At 40.2% G+C, this 4460-nt stretch overlaps 1 long non-coding RNA gene across 1 annotated transcript; it reads right to left on the reverse strand.

The window, feature by feature from the left end:
* Nucleotides 1–685: 685 nt before the first annotated feature.
* Nucleotides 686–3355, reverse strand: LOC115008671 (uncharacterized). Its single transcript, XR_003832319.1, has 2 exons — nucleotides 3000–3355; nucleotides 686–1426 (listed from the first exon to the last, which is right to left on the reverse strand). It is a non-coding gene; the product is annotated as an uncharacterized LOC115008671 (long non-coding RNA).
* Nucleotides 3356–4460: the final 1105 nt, after the last annotated feature.

Genomic DNA, 4460 nt, shown 5'->3' on the forward strand with positions numbered 1-4460 from the left:
ATAGCACACATTTGGTATAAAGCCACTTTGTCCTGGCATGGTTTTAATTTCAGTGAGGACAGAAGCTGAATGCTCCGATAAACAGCGCCGTCAGTTAACGCCGATGATTGACAGGTGCTTTGGGTAGTTCACTTACACAGTCAAACGGTGGAGTCATCATTCACTTTATAGCTAAGGCTCTTTGAAATGGGGGATCTTTCACCAAAAGCAGGAAGTAACTTATCGTTTTACATCAATTTTCTAGCGATGTTACATATTACCTCTTTTATATGGAAACTTAGAAGTCCAGCACGCCACTGATACAGAGTCATATTTAGCTTTTAACTGAGGCCAGAGCTAAAACTGTCAAATGTGAAATCAGTGTGAAATATCTCACGGTTTGTGACTGCGAGTTGTCAATAAACTCATTTACTGCATGCTGAAGTTGTGTGTGTGCTTCGACTCTACCAGCAACAACACCACTGCTCCCCCGCTGAAGGACTTTGTAGATCTGCAACAATTAAAAGTGAAACTGCAGCTGCCTCGTCCACCAACATTTAAAAAAAAGCCTTTAAAATAAATCTATTTTGCATATGTATAGTTGCAATATAAATACTAAAGTGAAGCAGGTTTGGTAATCTAAAGCTTTGCTTCTGTTTTCATAAATATTCAAGTCTTCAACAAGTTAAATTAATATACAATTCTGAACTTTAAAACAGACAAATTATTTGTTTAATAAAACGTTTGAATAAAGAAATCATCTTTGGTGTGACATCTCTTTGTTATACATGGACAGATACATATTATATAGTAGAGAAACCTGACATGGTATTTACAAGCTGTGATGCTCTTCCCCACTTAAAACAATTTGCATACAGTGCAATGAAAAGAAATCCATGCACTTACACAAAACAAAAATAAATAACAGGAATTGAAAGAGGAATAAATGCACAACTTAAGATGAAAGAGGAAGCTGAGTGATCGTCGCAGTCTCGTTCTTCAGGCGTGCAGTAAAGGTGAGTTGCTCTCCGAACGCCCACAGAAAGAGCTTAGTTTGACACATGCTGGAGCTTGACAGCAATAAAATAGTAGGGGACTGTGATATCTTAGCCACCCACCTCAATAATATTATTCCGACCCAACTGGGCGAGCAGTTGAGTGAGTGTCCTACGGGCAGGCGATGTGCTGAACTAAAAAGCAGGGCAGAGATCATATCGGCACAGAACGTCTATAACAAACTGTGTCGACATTTGCTCTCAGCACCGCTCAGAGGTTGCCATGTGCTGTTAAGTCAATCGTGGGTTTTTGGTGAACATATTGATTTTCCTGCGGATTCTCACATGCATCAAATCAATCCTTCTTCCCACCCCCAGACTTTGCCATTTAGAGTCTGCAGATGGCGCAGAAATGCTCAGCTCCTTTTCTGTTTGATGTAATACCTTATGACCTGTGGAAAAAAAATGTATAAATAAAGTCTGAGGGAGAGTGATAAGTAACATACTGGACAGTGCATTACTGCGAAGCAATCAATTGACTGACAGGGTTGCCGGGGACTGTCAATACTGTCATTAGTGCAGATGCTCACAATGAAAGCACACACGCAGGGAAACGACAAGATAAAGTCCCTGTATTTCAGGAGAGTAGAAACTCTGCCGGAAAGTCTAAAACTTTCCAGCCTCGTTGACTGTGAAATTGTTTGTTTTCTGAGGGGGTAAGATGTCTGGATTTTATACATCTTGAAGGGGGTATGACCTTTTGGAACAACTTTACCACAGAAGGGCCTGAGAACCACCGTGCAGAGAAACAAAATCAATAACTGCAGTGCAACCATAAGACCCACAGCTTGTCAGAGGATCTGCACAGTGTCTTTTAGAATCACACTGTGTGCCTGAAATCCATATCGACAGATTTGTTATATCACAGCCATTACCATAAAAATAGCTGATTGTAAAAATAGCTGTACTGAGATATTGGCCATTTTGGAGAGGAGATGAACACTTGTTTCTAGCTATTGTCTAAATAAATTGAATTTCCTCTTGGCTTCCTGGCTGAGTAATTATAATGTTTCAACCAACTTCGCTGTGGCTTTCGCCGTTTGCTTGCACATGTTGTGACAATGTAGTCTAGGAGAAATGCTTTTAACACATTGCTACTAGCAAATTAGACAATTGGGACATGTTTATGAAGTGATAGCCGACCTGAGAATGTGAAAACAGAGTATCAAAAGCTTACTTTATTTGCAAAGATAAATGAACAGTTTGGTTCCAGTGCTTTGGAAATGGAAATGGTTTTGATGAGGATTTATTTTTTCTATATTTACCTTTTCACAGTCTTTAAAAAGGTCCTGCAAACATGTGTTGTTTACAGGGCCATTAGTGTGCTTATTGATGGCCTATATGTTTAAATATATACATTTTAAAAAGCTCCATTCTTACATATTCCTGTGTATTAACTCCCTACCTCTTTACCTCTCCTTTGTATCAAAACAAGCCAGCCGTCCTATGGTTACAACTGGAATCACAGTCTAAGTTTCCCAGATCAGCAGAAATATTCCAATAAACACGGTCCTGCACCATCAGCTGCGAGGAGCTCTTTCATTGGAGCTCAAGCTCACGGCTTTGTTAGTCATACATCAATTAATCACAAGGACCGAGACATCGCGACGGTTGGAAGCCAATTGCATTCAAGCAACGTGTTGACATACACATTTCTTCTATGTCACGCCGTCACCTGGGCACACCAAACCATCTGCTCATTACCACATTCTCTCCTGGTGGCCACAGAAAAGCAACCATTGTGATAAAATAAACAGTAGAAAGAGTTGAATTCACATTCTGCTCATGAATCAACACAGAGTACAAAGAAATAAAAGATATTTTGGAAATATGTGTTTGCATTGCTGTAGAGCACATATAGCAAATATAGCAATATATATTTCAGAAGAAACCACACCAATACTGATAATGTTCATTCTTAACACATGCACGTGAAAGTAACTTATTTTCTTATCCTATACTAACTTTTGTTGTAGCCAATCCCTTCCCATCCTAGTCCTGTCGCTCCCCTCAATCGCAAGTTCTTATTTCCCATGACGGTTTTTCTCAAGCTTCTTCTTCTACTCAAGAAACTTGTTCGACTTCTTTATGGACCTCCCTCATTTTCCTCATCTTTACGGATGTGGCTCCAGGTGATTTTTTCTGTCACGACCTCGGACACAGGGAAGGAAGACTAAAACGCACGACGCCAGAACCAAATGTAAAAAAACAATACTATACTTCAAAAAATTGGATAATCAAACACAAAACTCTCACGAGGAGGATATACAAACTTCTCAGACAAATAATACTTCTTGATACGCTGGTCCATTGCACATGATATAAGAAGACCAACTGGCTCAAGACAAGGGGAGACAGGACTGTTTATACGAGAGGTGAGTGGGAGCAGGTGGAAACAATCAGGGGCGGGGCAGACGCTGACAATGGCGGGAAACCACACAGAGACAGGAAGTAAAGGGATCTGGGTTGATAAACAAGTAGGTACAAAATAAAACAGGAAGTGACTGACAAGACAACAAGAAAACTTTAACAAACTCGACCAGACATGACACTTTGCTCTCTTGGTCTCACAGGAAATTCACCGGACCTAAGAGACCCATCGTGATTAGGTGTCAGCCTCTACTCCATGCTGCCTGTACACTAAAAGGGTACGCCTAGTCTTGGAAAGGCAACAAAATTAATATAATGTTAATTAATTGTCCACACTTTAACCTGAATTCATGTCTTTATTACCCCTCTAAGTCTACCTAGTAAATCTGGGAGTTAAACAAAGTTAATGTTCCCTAATTACACTCTTCTTCACTTCGCCCACACTCTATAACATTAATATTGACAGACTGGCATCCAATTAAAACTGATATACAGGCAACCGTAGCAGGTCATCACCCAACTTGTGTCTTCTTCCTGAATATCTCTCAGCACATTACTGCCAACAACAGTGGGCAATATCCTGCAGTAGAGACAATAAAAATGTTTATGCAAACAAAATGGTTCTGCATGATTCCAAGAGATTCATTTCTCGGTGCTTGAAGTGCTGGAGTACTCATTCGCAAGACTTATGCAAATGAGCAGCCCTGATGTCTGAGTTCATGACCATATGGCAGTCACAGAGGCAACTCATACAGTAATCTAACTTATCTTTTAAGAGCATATACAGAATAACGGAACTTCACTCATTGTTTGTGCCATTGGAGCTGGGAGGAGTTGGTCCTCGTGTTACATGCTAGAAAATGAAATTGTTTTCACATTATTAAAGTCAAACCGTCTACATTTGAAGAAAAAGTTCCACCAACAGTATTTCATTAAGTTGTTGGTCATTTTAACTGTTCCACTGACTTGCCAAAAGGACCCGACTGAGGGCTTTGGATACAAGCCCTCTGGCCCGATGCGGCTGGAACCGATATGGTCTGTTTTGTTTCTCAGGGT

Source organism: Cottoperca gobio, chromosome 5, assembly GCF_900634415.1.
Source record: "Cottoperca gobio chromosome 5, fCotGob3.1, whole genome shotgun sequence".
Classification (NCBI taxonomy): Eukaryota; Metazoa; Chordata; class Actinopteri; order Perciformes; family Bovichtidae; genus Cottoperca; species Cottoperca gobio.